The 17,287-nt window shown below is 35.6% G+C and overlaps 1 long non-coding RNA gene across 1 annotated transcript; it reads left to right on the forward strand.

Moving 5' to 3' along the window:
* Positions 1-1,318: 1,318 nt before the first annotated feature.
* Positions 1,319-16,979, forward strand: LOC308188165. The gene is made up of 6 exons (XR_013945197.1): positions 1,319-1,595; positions 2,012-2,074; positions 3,725-3,803; positions 4,093-4,260; positions 7,276-7,342; positions 14,561-16,979. It is a non-coding gene; the product is annotated as an uncharacterized lncRNA (long non-coding RNA).
* Positions 16,980-17,287: the final 308 nt, after the last annotated feature.

A 17,287-nucleotide genomic window follows, 5' to 3' on the forward strand; every position in this document is an offset into this window, starting at 1 on the left:
GCATGTGCTCACTCCAACTATCCATTTTTCAGGGTAAACAGTTATTTTAGAAAATATGTGTTTGCTACTGTCTTCTCTGACAAACCTGTGTGTTTACAGAGATACAATGACCACAGAAAGCCTAAAGCCCATGCTGAACCTTCATTTAAACCTTGCCATGTCACTGTGTGGTTGAGAGGGCAATTTGCATAGCTATTCTAGTCCCACGCTGGTTGAATACACTTTCACATTTGCACAACCTAACAATGTGCATTAGGTATGATTTTCAGCTGGGATATTGCAGTCAGTATTGGTGGCCAGAGTTCCAGATGTCCCAATACAAGAAAAATGGAACGAGTTGTGAGATTGGCTGGACAATAATATTTCCCACTGTTCTGATCTCATCATTCCAGATGAAGAAACAGCAAGGGTTAAACAAATAATGTTAACCCAGTCTGATCATTTGCAATGATTCTGATAAACACCTTGAACTGTAGCCTTACCATTAGAATGGATTCTTTTAAAGTATATACATATGAAGTATATATATATATATATATATATGTATATAAAAGCCATTTTCCAAACTCAAATCTAAGCATTTAAATTCTATTGACATATTATCTTATTGTTTCTATATAAGTCATCAGTGATATGAAAACTATGTAGTACAATTTTAATGTAAGGAAATATAGCCTTCTATATGCTCACAGCTAGCTTCAAGAAACATTTATTCTGATCTTTTTCAAATCTTTCACCCTAAAGCAACTGTGTTGTCTGCTGTCATTTTTAACTCTCTTCACATCATAGTGTTGAAGGAACTGACATAACAGGCAGTCACTGGGAACTGAAGTGCAGCTTGCATGATCAATTATGTAAACATACTGACAGTCACATAGTTCACTAGTATAACATAACAAGGTTATATATATAAAGTTCCCTTGCTCAGGATGGCATTGGGATATTACTGGGCACAGAACACCTTAAATACAAATTTTCTGAAAACTATAGTCATGCATTTCTTATGAAAAGTTTATCTATTTAGTTTATTTTAGTTTATTACTACATTTGATCCAGATTTTCACATTTTTAATGACTGAGCAATTAAATTTTCCCAAGCAATTTGCACTGAGGTGTATAGAACTGCATATTTATAAACACAAAAATATACAAATACTTGAAGTTTACTCTTTGGCGAAAGACCATGGTGTTTTATGCCAATTAAAAAAATGAAGACAAAAGTTTACAAAACAGAAATAAAGAGATTATCTTTAATCAGATAGGAAAGGTGCCTAGTTCAAAAGAGTAGCTCGGAAGCCTGCAATACACTAATGTCTGAGTCTGTAGCGTTCAATCAACATTTGATGGCTGTTGTTTCCGTTTTTTTCATAACAAGTGTTTCAACTGAGTTATTTCCTGCATTTTTAGACTGGGTATGTGCTCTCAGTTTTCACCACTTGCAGGCATGCCACTGAATATCATTGAAGTCAGCAGGTTTTCACATTCAGTTAAGTCTCTGGCTAATGAATGTATCTACATATACATTATTTACCTCTATCCTGTTCCATGTATTACATCTAATGATATCCCATTGACATATACTTGAGAAATAAGATGTAAGTATTAGTTTTAATTACTTGTAAAACCCTCTTTTCATAATTGATGTTAACATTTCAGTGGCTCTAGCCCAGCTTTTGCTGCAACGGGGGGGGGGGGGAGGGGGAGGGGGGAGGGGAGGAACTGGGGGATAGCTCTCTAGAAGAATTAATGCTCTCACTGAAAACTGCATTTAAAATGCATTTGCTTAAAACCTTAGAAGAAAAAAAAATAATTCAGGCTAATGCTTTTGTTTGAAATGTCAATACAAGATGTACTTGTTAGCTCATTAACTTTCTACTATACTGTCTCTGTCTTTACTACGTAGTGGACTGTGGTAGATACATATCAAATATATTGTTTGGTATTAGGTTCCTTGTCCTAAACTTCATTTGTCATGTTTTTCATATTCCTACTGTGGCCATCACTCTTCAAGACAGAAGCATGTCTTATGTATAGAAAGAAAAGCAATTTTAAAACCCGCTACTGTGAAACAGAGGTATGTAAGAAATCAGCAGGAAAAAAAAAAAAAAAAAAAAAAAAAGGACTGGAGAGATATCCAGATTTCTTATCTCCTTTATATTTCAGTATATTGTGTAACTGTTCAGGATTGAGTGTATCACACGTTTCAATGGATTTGAGAAAACTTTGTTGTTTTGACAAAGGTAAATGTCTGGACAGCTTAACTTGAAGGAGAAACAATATTCTGTGTATGCTAACAGTTAGTTTTAGGAAGTGGATGAGATGGGAGAAAATTACTGAGGAATGCTGTAGAGGAAACTATTTCACATAAAAGCCTGTCTTGATAACTCTGTTGCAACAGAAAGAAGTAGAAGTAAGTGCAGTAACTTATGATAGACACAGAGAAACCTGTACAGCAGATGAAGGAATTGTAAATGTAAATCAAGTATGAACAGATAGTGACATGAAGCATCTGGAACAAGAAATGGACTTTCTGGAATTTTGCCATGCTAATAGCTTTAAAAAAAAAAAAAAAAAAAAAAAAAGCAGAACAGTGAGTGAATTACGTAAAGCTGAAGTATTTGAAGTATTGCCTGCCTGCTACTAGCAGGCGCAGTATTGCAGTATTGATCTTTACTGAGGGTGTTGGACCATGTTGATGCTGTTTTCAAGATTATTTTCTTTATATTCATTTTATCTTGATAGGTTTTAAGCTGTGTTTTATGTTATGGTATGTGACATCTCAAGAGGATTCTCTTGTAAAGGAAAAACGAATTCTGGAGACAAATAGAACCTGAGAGAAATGTATTTACATAAATATCATGAACAAGCTTTATCACTAGCATGAATGATTGTAATACTAGAGCACTTCACAGTACAGAACAAATTTAATTAATTTAATTTTAAAATATTTAAATAAATTTAAAATTTAATTAATATTACATTAATAACATTTTTGTATTCGGCCTTCACTCTGATGTAGATTTTCTTGAGAATGAAATTAGTAAGAACAGGATAATGCCCAAGCTTTCAGAGCAGAGTACAGCTCAAGTAAAACAAACCCACATACTACAAGAAAAGTTGATTCAAAAATCATTCTGATGTTAATTGTTCATCAAAGACTTCAGACAAAATTTTTTTAGGGGAGGGGAAACAGAGATTTTAAAGTGCTGATATTTGGAAAAGAAAACTGTATAAATGGATATTAATTGTTTTAATTAGGTAAGTGTATTAGTTTTGATGGAAGATTTTTAGTGTCTTCCTGGTTTTCCAGAGATTATCATGCTGATAATTAACAACAAAACACTTTTTGCTAACGTATGGTAAAACTGCAGTTAACAAAGATTAGAAGAGATAAGTTAATTATGTCATGGAAGAAATTGTATTTATCTTGTATCATACACATTTATCTATGTACTGTATACATGAGTATATGTCCCATCTGCATTTAACAAAATTTGATTTAAAAGAGACTGGTAAAGAGCATAGGACTAGTTCAGGGCCCAGTAGAGAGTGGTTTGACATTAAAACAAAACAAAACAAAACTCCCTAAGACTTGTATAGTCTCAACTTGGTGGTATAGACAAAGGATGATGCTGCTACCTTTCATACCGCAGGTAGATCAAAGGATTATCTTTGAGGGAAAACAGCTAAACTTTGTATTTTAACCATGCCATGTTTTATAAAGCCTGCCACAAAAGAAAACTGAAGGAAGAGGACATGAATTGAATATGGACAGAAGCAGACAGATCTGGACTACAAGGCAGGTCTGTAAATTGTTTTTTTAAAGACTGTAGAAGACTGTAGTTGAATACTCACTTGTATATGAGATTATCCAGCCAAAGGAAAAGGGCACATTCATGAGCACCATGCCAACGCCATATAAATTAGGAATGGGGAAATCTCTGAAGAACATAGTTAATGAATACTGATAGATGTAATAAGTATGAGAATCAAAAAGCCTGAAGTCATAAAAGAAGAAGGAGAAGCATTTATATTTTTCTGGATAGCCAAATCCTACTTCTATATTGAGTATAGTTCTTTTTTTGCCTTTAGGCTCAGTCAAAAGGTCACTCTTCAGCCATGCTGGACTTCAACTACACTTGCTCAACTGGCAGCACGCTTGACTAAGAACAGATTATTACAGAGCTGTGGCTCCCTGCAGAATGGAAATCCAACATGCAAACAAACAAGGCTGACACTGCACAAAAGAAATTTAAACTGGTAATAGTACCTGGCACCTTCACTAAGCTAAGGGAAATAGAGCTGAGGCAGCAGTTAGGGTTGAAAGTGGTTCTCAATTCTTTTTATTCAGATGGACGATGTTCATATTGTGAAAACTGGTAACAAAGGAGTTTGTGGGATTGTACCAAGAAATAGGAGTGTTGTGAGAGTGACTTTTGTTATGGCTAGTTCATCTAAGATTATTTGGAATGCATAATTTAAAGAAGATAATCACCTTTCTGGAAACAAAACAATACGGCAATTCACTCAGCATATGCCTTTCAGCAGTTTTAAAGCTTTTGAGCTTCTTACACACGTTTAGCTTCTATTTAGCTTCTATTATTCTTATTTTAAACTTCTGTGTCTCAGACAGTCTTTCTGCTAGTTTGTTCTTCATTAGTCATGGTCCATTTTTTTTGTAAATCCTTTTTTTTTTTTATCTAATTTTATTCTCCCTATTCCTGCATTTCATTCCTAGTTTTCACTCTGTTGTTTTTTTTACTCACCCAGTTATTTTCTTTTCCATGGGTGTTGTTCTGTTTCGTGATCTCCAAAATATTGTTTGGAATTTTCCAAGAATGTTATCATGCAAATCAAGTTTTTGGAAATAATGAATAATAAGGCTTTACAAAACCAACCAACCAACCAATCAAGATTTTTTTTTTTTTTCCCTATTACAATGTTGTTACCTTTGGAATTTACTAGTTATAAATTTAATTCTTATGACTAAGAAAACATAATTTTTCTAGTTATATGATGGACCTAACCTTACATCTTTCATCTCAATATTAATGTATCATGAATTCAGATGCTGCTAAGCTGTAAGCCATGTGACACTTGCAACAAAACAAGCTGAGATTTAAAGCACAGTTGGAACACAGTGGGGGAAAAAAATCTATTGATGGATACCTTACATAGGCAAAGTAAACTGTGTCTTTAAGTGTATTTTTCTGCTTAAGAAAGCAGAAAGTTTCTTTTTCAAAAATGTTACTTTTTGGTTTGTTTGAAGGCACATTCTCTCATTTGACAAATTTTGCCTTTACTGGTTGCAATTAAACAGTGACTAATTGGAAGTGTTTTAAATTCTGAGAGTAGGAGAACAGACTGGTCAGAAAAACAGAGTTTGAATCAGTGACTAGTCCAGAACCAAAAGGTCATAGGATGTAGTTAAATAAGACATTGACCTGTCTATAACCACATTGTTGAAATATGGAATATGTCAAAGATTCTCTAACAAGAAGTTTAAATTAACTGAAGAGGGAGCTGGATAAATTGTTGAAGAAGGAATTAATTGGAGGGCAGATTGAGACTAGGGTTAAGAAGTCTTGTATGGATTGGTTTGATTTTTATCTAGGTGAAAACAAATTAAGTGAAAGAAAACAATCTAAAGGATAAAACGGTTAAGACAATGTACTACATGGTTTCATGCTTTATGTATTCCTATGCTGTGGTCCTAATCAATCTCAGTTTTACTGACACAGCTGTAAGTGCCTCTAAAGCAAATCAGATACTGTAGGTAGAATAGAAATTATTCAACATGACCAAAGAGTTTCTTTGAAAAATATGTATCCCTGGGCTACAAATGCTCAAGATCAATGCTTTAGTGCTCTATTACAAATAGTGGACAATATTGCCAGGCATACAAAAATATTCATGATGTTAACTTCCTTTGTCACTGAAATGTCACTGGATTGTCATAAAGAATGACTGCAACCTATGTATTTCATTTAAAAATCTCTCTATGGGGAAATTATATCTTGTAGGTTGAACAATAACATTCCTGTATGTATTAGTGCATTTAAAGAAAGCAATAATACAGACACATTTCATATGTGAAGTAGCTATTTTATGGGTTAAGAATTCTACTGGAAAATAATTACTGAAATTAAAAAAAAAATAAATCGAAAATCACACTTTTTCATTACTCACAATCTTGTCCATGAAATAAGTATCCAGAGGGGAAAAAAGAAAAAAAAAAAAAAAAGGCCTAGATAATTTAGGGGTGTACAAATGTTCACAGGCAAAGAGCACATAAGTGGAGTTATGCCCAAGAGGCCACTCTATATGTGAACTTCTCAGAAATGCAATGTCAAGAATGATTTCTATATATAGACTTGGAGACTCTGCAAGCTAAAGTTCAAGGAAGTGAAGTTGGAGGTTAATGATAAGGCAACATATCTGCACAAACAACTGGATGTACCTCTTGATTATCATCATGTGGAAATAACATTTTAACAATATATATTTTCTCATTGTCAGTCCCTATTAAACAGTATACGCATAAATTATTATTTTATTAGTATGAGTAAAGGAACTGCTCATACTTAATTTTATCTGGTACATATATTATGCTTGTCTTTGTCTTTTTTTTTTTTTCAATGCTATAGGATACATACATATATTTCATTTAGACCATACAAAGTCTAATAGCTTAGAAAAAGACCAATTAGGCAAAATAACCAAACTATTTGTAAACATCTGTGAATTCTTTTATTCCACAGCTGATTTTGCTATTACCAACTGAATATCCATATTCAAATTTTGTCAGGAAACTTGTATTACAACTCAAAAGCAAGTAACAGACGTATTCAGAATGTGTATTCATATTTAATTTTTCAAGAGATTTCACTTCACCCAATTCATACTTAGGAACTGGTATGAATATATGTGTTTTGTTAGATATTATAAGATGGTGTCCAAGTTGGTAGTGGTAGGTGTTTAAGCATTGTTCACTCTTTATAGACAAGCAGTTTTCTTGTTAGCGTTATACAAATTCCTGAATAATAAGAAATCATGATCAGTATAAGAGTTTCCACTGTGCTTTGATTGCTAGTTAAGATTCTGTTCCAAAGTCATAATTTATCCACAGAGGCCAAGTTAACTATAAGTGTTTTGCTTTCATTTGTGAAAGAGGATTACTTGAGTGATGTTTTTTTCCACCTCTGTTCTAGGACTTATATAAAGGGGTTACACATGAAAAATACTGAAATCCTGTCAATATTTCTTCCTCTGTAGGGAATGTGACCTGCAAGATATTGAACATCTGCTACTACCGTTTATCTGGGATTTACAGAGTTGGATGGTGAGTTCATATAAGAATAGACAGATACAATTAAAAATAAAATGTAGGGTTTATAAGAAAAATATGCAAAGAACTTTCCTATTATTGTTTTAGTCTACTAACCCTTTCTTTCCCTATAGAACTTTGCTTATCATCAGTCAGATAAAAATTAAATGATAAATACATATAAATGTGGCGCATCAAATAAATGTGCTTGAGCTTTTGTTTCCTCATACGGTATGTCACTATAACTGTCTCCTTAAACTGAAATGTCACTGCCTTTGGTCTTGCTTTTAGAAATAGAACTGTGATCCTGTAGCTTTCAATATTTTTATACTAATTGCATTAACAGTTTTTGCCTGTGAGAGAAGAAGGCAAAAGAGGTTATTAGTGACATATTTATTTTAAAGTGAAATATATATATTTAATAAAGTAACTCTTTGTAAAAACATATACTTCATTGTATATTGGATGTTACGTAATGGAATTACACTTGAAACACAAGAAAATATAAGCCTGCACCGCCATTCATCCACATGGATAAAAAACATCATATTCAGAATTCGATGAAGGCACAGTGATCTCTCTCTGAACATTAGCTTATCCTATTTCAGCAGAACAGGAAATCACTCCATTAGTTCTAGTGCTTGAATCCTAGAGGGTAAAGCCGAATCTTGTAAGTGTCAGGTTTATTTTTCATACTGAGCTTAAGAAGTGAATATCATTGAATTTACAATTTTCAAATAAGGCTGCAAAGACTTGTTAGGTAAGCCTTGATCTTCCAGTGAGTAGATCATTCAACCTTTAATTTTAAGGTACCTATACCTTCATTTCTAAACAAATACCGTCACCATAAGCTTGACTATCTTAATTTGTTCAAGATGCTTAGTGGTATTTATATAAACATGGAGATCAGGAGACTTATCTGAGAAAATACCAAGGATCTTGGAGATAACATTTAGATGGAACTTAGGAAACTAAGTTCAAGGGGGAACCCCCCCAAGAAAAATAATCCAAAACAAAACAAAATAACAGCAACAACAACAACATAACAAAACTAACAAACAACATAACAAAACTAACAAACACAAAACCACCATGCATAAATTGCATAGGTGTTTGAGACACCCTCAGTGCTTAATATTTCAAGCAATGATTTTCCTAGGTACCTCAACCTCATTGTAGGTTGTAAACAGTACAACTCCTAGCTCAGAAAGCTGGTAGGTGGGAATAGCAATGGGTGACCTGACTTCTTTCTGCATTGAACTGTCATGCCAGTAATAGGCTTTAAGCTATCTGAAGCAAGACAAGAACCCTTTCCCATGTCTTGTTAATCAGTACTTTGCAAGTGGTCATAAAATCATGGCTTGCTTACAGTTTCACTGGAAGAGAACGCAACCTGGACAGATTTCCACAAGGTCAGATGACTCGGTAGGCAGAGCGTCTGTTTCATCTTCTGACACCAAATCTATTAATTAGGTAGTAGAGTTGCAAATAATGGCTTTTACAAATATCCCTTTACTTTAGAGGATATCTGAATGTATTGATTTCCTCTATAGGTTTTAATCTATATCTGTATTTATGTTTTATGCCATGTGCAACCATGATAGACTAATGGCATCTCATACTACAGGTTAGATGTAAGCACTACAAGGTTTAGGGCAGTGTGACTCTAAACAAAGGCACTGTATACACACCAGCTTGTGACAAATTTTGGAGCACTGGTAGCAAAATAAAGTCACGGTTTTGACAGACATTAAAGTGTACTAGTTTAGAATGAATAATCAGATGTCCCTTCTTTGACCTTTTCCAAAAAAAACATCTATCCAACTAGTTGGCTTATGAAAGAGAGAGTATCAGTCTCAAATGAGTGGTAGAATTCAGCAGATGCTGGTATGATGCCTGCCAATTCTGTTAAATTGTTTGCCTAGCGAGTTTGCAGAGAAGTCAAAAGACCTATGGAATCCAGCAACATTCTGTTCTAACTTTGCTATGACGGATATTTTTTTTATTTTTATTTATTTATTTATTTATTATGCCTTTTTTATGCTTTCATTTTTCAAATGAAGCATCTTGAGGAAAAACAAAGCTTTTAAGTGATCTTTCATAATCCTCCTAAAATGTTGACACAATTAATTATTCTGACTTATGGACTATTGGCTATCCTATGGACATTTGGCTATCCTAATTAGTAGATCAGCAGTATCCAGTTCCTTCAGATGAAAAAGAAGGTTTCATCTTATTAAACAAAGAAATTTTATGAAATAGTTTGTTTTCTTTTTCAAATAAGTTAGAGTCGTCATATTGCTCCCAGCACTGAGTTTGATGTAGTGTTAACAGACAAATTTAAGGACAGCTATCGGCATACGTTACTGCATAATCTTGAAAACTGCAAATGCAAATTCAAATACAAAATAAATTTAAGAAAAGCTCATATCCTACAGATATTCCATTGACCACTGATTACTTTGCTACAAACTTAGTGATCTCATAATCCATCAGAAAACCCTGAAGCCCAGAAGTTATGCTTCTATTAAGACAGCATATCTTTGTAATGATCCCTTTAGTGTCCAGTGATAACATGTGACTAAGGCTGCCAACAAGTTTTGTTATCTTAGTAATGAAATGCAGTGGTTGCTGATGATATCACAAAGTATATCAGCATGGCTAACACTTCTTTGGTAAATTATGGTGCCAGCCACTGACTGACCTCAAAGTTAGTTTTTGAATGGGAATATTATGCTGCTGTTGTCATAGTTTTATGGCTGCAAGATTTGGACAGATTGCTATATAAACACTTCATTCATTTCTGCCTATGCTGATTTCAGCAAATACCTAGTGTCAAGTGGCAAAATATGATAACTAGTGCTGAAGCTTTGCAGGTCGGTAAAAACACTGACATTGACAGTGTAATTATCATATCTTAGATTAGAGAGCAAAGTCATATAGTTCATATGCCTGAGGGGAGCATCCTTTTTTTTTTTTTTTTATAGAAAAACAAAAATGCAGAGCTGGGTGGCTGAAATGTTAGGAAGATGATCTTGAAGCTAACCTTAAAGCATGCAAAGTAAACATATCTTAAGACAAACATTGATGGGAACAACTTTGTAATACTAATGACACAAAGGGACATACATACATACACTGAGCTGAAAAAATCTTTACTGTGGAGCCAGAAAAGAAAATAAGGACATGATAAAAGAAAAATCAGAAAGCACAAAATTAAGAAATGACTTCAGGATGTCCCAGGTTTTGCATGTGACATGTCCACAGGGTAATGTGTCTTCCAATAACTCACTCGTATCCTAGAGTTTTTGATTGAACTTTGGAACACTCTGGTGCGGATTTTCATATGTTTATCACAAGGGAAAGCTTTTTCCCCTGTAATAGTATGAAATAGTATGTTCCACACTAGTCCCTCTTGGATCACTCTTGACTGCTCCAGAGGGTTCATGGTCTGTTGACTTTTTATTGTCTTCTCACTTTGAATATGAATGTTGGAAAGGCCATACTTAGTCCTGAAGTACAATTCATATTAGTGAACTTTAGCAAGTGTGTACTACTATCTAAATGGATTTTACTGGAGTATTTTGTTATTTGGGAACTCTTTGTGTTTGGATGCAGAACAAAAGCTGAAAATTTAAACTCTATGAACCATAATAGGGCTAATTATAAAATGTGTAACTACTGCAGACTTCAATTAATGCAAACTGCAGCATCACTTTATAGAGTTAAGAAAGATGAGTTGCTGTCTTTTCAAGCAATAGAAATGTCCAAGCACCTTACAAAATAATTACAGTCTGAAGTGTTCCTCTAGGCTTAAAGCAACAGGAAAAAAAAATCAAAAGGTATTAAGATTTCACTTTTCCTTGTATTTTTATCTCACTTTATATTAAAGAAATGATATTTTTAGTTTAAATTATAATAGCTACACTCTGGTTTCAGTGCACTATCACTGAAATTATTAAACCTACTCATGTTAAAACAGATAATATTATTAAAGCATAATCATATAACAAAAGTTATCTTATGACTTAAAGGGGTCACAGGAGTTTCTCCAGTCTCCACAAGAAACCTGCTGTCTGACCTCAGCGGCAGTTGAAAAAGCTGGATATGTTAAATCTACATTAAATTAAAATAGGAGAATGAAACATGTTCAAGTAAAGTGATGCTATTAATGCAATGACTTCGCATATGATATTTCTAATGCATTATCATACTTATCCCATAGCTATATATCTTATCAACTACTATTTCTCTTAAACCCAGAAGAACTTGTAGAAAAAGGAACATACATTTGACTTAGAGCATACATGTAATAAATACATTTCTTTTCTATTCTTCAGTGACTGATTCTGGAAGTTAAAGGTGCTATATCTTGGACTGCAGTTTTAAAAATCAATCAAAGCTACATCTCACTCTGAACTTCTTTAAGTTTTGGTGAGCGTTCAGATGCCAAATGTAGTTCTAAAATCTAGGATATAACACTCAATGCACTAGACACATGAATGAGGATCAGGATGCTTGCATTTTCTTCATCCAGACAGACTTTTTGTGAAAAATCTGCTTGGTTTGCTGCCTCAGTATCACTGTGAAATATTTGCTCACTGCTCCAGGGTGAAATATACGGGGCAAAACTCATCAGTAACTGAGAGGTCCTCTGAAATAGCAGAGAAAAATGCTGGTCCTTCCTCTGGATCCACAGTAGTATCTCTATTGAAATCAGTACTTCTGTATTAGTTCAGATTTTGATAACAAGAAAAGATCAGTTTCTTTCAAAAATACTGTGTCTTCACATGAATACACTGAAAAAGGAATCTCCAACAAGTCAAAATCAAAACCAGGGAAAGGCTACAGTGGATCAGTAACACCGGATTTTAAATTTTGTAAGACTTTGCTAGGTTTCTCATGCACATAACACTGTGCATCCATCCCGCACCTTTGATGTCAATAGAGTCAATGGGAAGTATTCTACAGATTGAATATGTACATTTGCCTCATCAGCTTGTCTGGTCATTCACTTATTTCCATTTGGCCATTACCAGTGCCTAAAGTCAATATTCTCAGCAGTATGGTTTTTTTTTTTTCTCTCTCTTTCCTGAGATTCCACTTTCCTTTCTAAAATACATTAGTTTCTTCAGTGCCTTTTGAAAGAACAAGCAAATCTATGCTTACTTATACTAGTTTCAGTCTGACCCGACCTCACTGATATCCAACAGTGTATTGGATTTTCGCAGGTTAGAACAAACTGGACTCTCAAATGCATGGCAATATTCTTCTTTTCAGAACAGACGATGATAAGGATAGTAGGCTAACAGCTTGCACCTCTGGGTAGGGTGAATAAAGTCCTTTTTTTGGTCTAAGTGAAGTTATGCTAGTTGTATAGGTAGTAATGCCCCACATTTTTCTTTTTCCATTCTGTTCTTTGAGAGATAAGTGGTCTTTAAAGCTTCAGAAGGTGGCACTGACACACACACACACACACACACACACAAAACAGCATGTCTTGTTGCTTTTTGCTTATTTTCAAAAATGAAGCTTCCTTAATCCATCAGCACACTAATCTGTTTTTTTTCTTTTTTTTTTTAAATCCTTTTTTTTTTCTTTCTTTTTTTTTTTCTCCTTTTTTTTTTGGGGGGGGGGGGGGGGGAGGGATGGCATAAAAGCTGCTTAATCTTTGGCACAGTAACATTCAGCAGATGGATTAAAGGTCTTATCTTGCTAACACCGGCAACATCAGGCATCGATATATCAGTGACTTCCTCAAGTAATATCTCAAGATAGAACACAGAGTTTTCATAAGTTTACAGAAATGATCCTAACTCTTTCCGATATATCTGTGAAGTGAGACAGAGAAATGTGGTTTTGTCAGTACATTTGAGGCTCACATAAGGTCACAAGGGAAGAACATTTGTGCCCAAGTACATCTGCAAATAGCCTTTGCTGCTTTTTCAAACTGAGTAGTTGATGTGGTTTTTAAACTTTGACAGCCATAAACAAATTTTTCTTTGATGAACTGGCATTCTTCTCCTCCTTCTCTTGTTTCTCCTTCTCCTCCTCCTCCTTCTTTTCCCTATAATTCTGTCAGACACAATGAGCTAAATAGAAGTAATATCTTTTTCAGTCATCAGACTGTTCTATATAGAACAGGCCTACACTTGCATAAGTAAATGGCATGTATTCTGCACCAAAGTTCCATAAAAATCCTAAAATACCTTTAGGAGACTACCTTCAGCCCTTTTCACACTGTGAGCTCAGATCTTTGCCCAGTGAGAGCGCCTATATGGGGAAGCTGAACAACAGCTCACTAAGCACTTAGTGAATGCTCTTTGGTATAGCTGAATCTGACCTTCGTCTGATGCAATTCAGCGTAGCTCCACTGATACCAAGGGAACAGCAACAATTTATACAGGGTGAAAATACAATCCATAATATTTATTAAGCCTTTCTTCTACTGTAGAAATAACTAGATATCCAACAGGGGTAAATCAGTGTAGTTCCATTGAAATCTGTGTAGACATACTGATTTAAAGAAGTAAGAGAACTGGCCCGCAAGCCTTTCACAAATGAATATGCTCTTTTTGCTGATACTGTTTTCATCTACTTGTGAAGTCCTTATATTACAAGTTAGTTTTTCTCTTTTCTACATACTTTTCTACAGTAGCACTTCGAAAGTGTGAGCCTCCCTCTCACCCTCTCTGACTGTCATCACTACAACACTGCTAAGGTCACTGACTTCCAGGCTGGAAGCTTCTTCCATTGCTTTCTGTACACTCTTTCCACCATTGCCAGAAGGCTGCTATTGACACTGCCTGGCTGCTCAGTCCCTGGGCAAGACTGTGATGTAAACACAAAACCAGACCTGGCCTGAACTGCCAGGTGAGGCCATTTTCCTTTGTCAGGAGTAGCACAAGACTTACAGTCAATGGAGTGCATCACGAAAAAAGCCTTTGAAACCACACTGGACTTTGCAGACTACTCCAGTAGACTGCACTGAGGAAATAAGGTCCTGATTACAGTGATTTAAAAAATCACTGTAGACTGCCTATGGTAGTATTAGTCTGTAAGGTTATATTCAAGTGTCTTTTGGTTGGGTTGCATAATGCTTCAACTTTATGGGGCTGCTTGCAGCCCTTTTCTAAATAGGCTGCAAAGCTCCATATTTGGGACTGTGTCACATGGTATGAAGAGTATGCCAAAAGGCTAAGGAGATTCAAGTGTTTTTAATTTCTCTTTCAGGTGTGCTTCACGCCAGTGTCTGACCTCCAGAAGCAAGGGATGAACAAGGCAGGGCTCTTCCCAGAGTTCCTGCAGAGCTTCTGCTCCTAGGTGTGGGCACAAGTATGTGTCTGCTCTGGGGCTGTGCTGGTGTGATATCTGTAGGTATCTCTGCAGATAAATAGCTGGTGCCTAGATCAGAGGCTCCCAATGGGTTATGGTGGTGAGAAAAAACAGCACACATGAAAAGCTGAACCCAAGCCACTGAGGTCTTCCAAGCTGTATTGACTGTGGTAGGGACACTGTGGAAGAGGTGGCCATCTTAGAGCTGGGAGGAGAGGAAATATGGATGATACAGAGGTTTGAGACATTCTCAGTCTCTTCAGGCCTGTTTGATAAAGATGTCTCCATCCCACTCAAATCCCTAGTTCTGACTTTACCTCTGATAATGTTCCTTCTCTGTGTCTGTGTCAGAGGAACTACAAGAAATCTCACTTTCTCCTTTGTAACACAGTTCCCAACCTCTGAAATTGCTAAAGGGAACGCTCCACTGAAACTACTATTTATTCTATCTCAAAATACATTACACTGAACTTTCTGATCTCAGGAGTCTGAAGCTGCATAGAGAATTGACCTGAAAAGGTGGGTGCCATGGCTTTTACAGCACTCTGCACTGGTTAGAGGACAAAAAAAAAAAAAAAAAAAAAAAGGAAGTTACTTTTTCCTCTGTCTCTTATTAGTTTCCATATGGTTGAAAGTGAACAAGCTCAAAGGTAATTAAATTTTAAAGGTGCAGAAAGAGAAAAGAAATATATTGATCTTTAGGAAGGCTAACATAACATTTTTTTCATTTTCTGTTTATATCAACAACTTGTTCCCTATGAACAGAAAATGAAAAACATGTCTTGCCGTAACAAACATCTTTAATGTATGCAACTGTCACTTAAAGCAGCGTATAACTTGAGGTTTTCCTGACCTTGGCAGCTTTACAAGGTGTTGGGAATTGAGTTGATTTTTCTCATCTTGGCATATGAAGCTTGAGAGAGTGCTTCTGGCTCCATCTCCTAAGAGTGCTTGTGGCACGAACATGATGTATACACAGCAACTTTATATGTATCAGAAATAGAAATATCAAGAATGTCAACAAAAGCAGACAATTCTGGAACATTTTTTTCCTGCCAGCTGCTGAACATTTCATACAGACAGAGCCCGACTCTGCTTTTATTAAATCCGATGCAAAGCTCTCAGCAGACATTATGTAGTAGCTTGTTCTCTTTAAAGGTGAAGAGTGAAGAAGTTCTTGAAACCTTGTTTACCGCAAGAAACCCCAACATTGAAATGTTTTTCTACATTTAGACCAGGTATTTGGAAATGCCTTCTATTTTAGATATTTATTTATTTCACACATCTGCAGGTAGTAGCTGTACCTCATAAACTTTAATCTATGTGACCTAATATATCTAACTCATGTCCTAGCTAATGGAAAAATTCAGAAGAGATATTACTTACCATAATTGCTGCTGCATGCAGTGTGATATGTATGCCCCCCTCAGTACAAAGCAGGTTAAAGCATTGTTTATACCCATAGTTCATCAGTGAGGGTAATCTCTTGGAATAGGGATGATTTTTTTTTTCTTTCTTTTCCCCAGAGGTATTTCAACAACATTTCACATGGAAATGCCACAGCTCCAGTTTTCTTTAGAAATTTAAGCATCAGAGATATCTATGAGTCAGAAAGAAGTGACATAGGAATTTGAAACACATAACGAGCAAGTTGACTCAGGAAGTGAAATCTAAGATAATGCTTACATACTTAACGTGCAATTTAGATGCCTAACTCTAAGAAAGCAATATAAGGATATATAAGGATGGGATGAATACTGAACTGGAGTGGCTGGGCTGAAAGAAATGTACTGAACTAGAAGAATAGATGATTAAGTGGCTTGAAAATTGACTGTACTTGGGCTCAAAAGGGCTCCAAGGATCCAATATCTCTATATCTATCTGATAGCTGTGAATGAGCATTGTACACTGAGGTGGGTACCAGGCCTCACACTGTTCAACATCTTCATTGATAACCAGGGTGATGGTAGAATGCAATATAAACAAATTTGTTGGTGATAATAAATTAGAGGGAGTCACTGACACAGGGAGTGTCAGTTTGGATGACGTGAGGACAGCGCCAACAGTATCTCTAGGAAAGCTAGCAGGCAGAAATACGGAACAACTTTGCAAGTGGAGCAGAAAGCATCCACCACCTTGTAGTATAGACTAGGAAGCAAGTGAATGAGCATTTGCAATTTGCAGCACCTGGAGATGCTGCCATCATGGGAGGACTGAGCACCCAGGTGCTTCTTGCTCATGAACCCTGTTATGGTCAGACATTTCCTCTATTAAGGGCCTGGTGCAATTGGTCTAATTTACGTAAAAAGCTGATTCAACCTGCACTGGGGGGGGGGGGGGGTATCCATAAGAAATAAAGAAAAAAAGAAAAGGAAACAATAGAACAACGTTTTATTTTGTTTAGTGGTATAGTGAATGCTCTGCATACAAACTTGTGATCTGGGTGGCTTCCTGAATATGTCCAGCTTATCTCTATGATTTCTGGGCCTCAATATGTTCCCACCAGTGCTGATTGCATTACCCTGAATGCTATAGCTTGGCAAGTAGGAGTTCTTTTGGTGACATGAAGCCTAGGCAGGCTAATCTGATACATGTGACAGAAACAACAAAAAAAGGACTGAGTTG

Source organism: Anser brachyrhynchus (genome assembly GCF_964034855.1).
Source record: "Anser brachyrhynchus genome assembly, chromosome: 1".
Lineage (NCBI taxonomy): Eukaryota > Metazoa > Chordata > Aves > Anseriformes > Anatidae > Anser > Anser brachyrhynchus.